Source organism: Crocodylus porosus, unplaced genomic scaffold, assembly GCF_001723895.1.
Source record: "Crocodylus porosus isolate Cpor-Errol unplaced genomic scaffold, CroPor_comp1, whole genome shotgun sequence".
In the NCBI taxonomy this organism is placed as follows: Eukaryota; Metazoa; Chordata; order Crocodylia; family Crocodylidae; genus Crocodylus; species Crocodylus porosus.
In genome coordinates this window covers 169,563-169,905 of record NW_017728922.1, presented here as the reverse complement: position 1 = coordinate 169,905, position 343 = coordinate 169,563, and positions in this window count along the sequence as shown.

Sequence of the window (343 nt, the reverse complement as noted above, 5' to 3'; positions counted from 1 at the left end):
GGACTGGAGCTGTGCTCCTTTCTCTCCCTGGCCTATTCTCATGCAAAGAGCCTCTCCAGCCCTGCCCATTGGCCCAGAGCTGGGTTTGAAGGGTCTCGCCAGCCTCCATTGGCTGCGGGGAGAGCCCTGGCCGGAGGGGAGGGGGGCCGGCGCCTTGAAATAGGATGCAGCCCTTCGCGGCGCAGACAGCGGCCGCAGGGACGGAGCCGGGCCGCGCCGGCCGCCCCTGCCTTTGTCTGGCCCGGCTCCCAGGCGGCCGCCCTCGCCCGGCCTGCCTGCGCTCACCTCTCTCCTCTCCTCTTTGCAGCCGCGCGGACCCCGGACGTGCCGCCCCCCGTCGCTG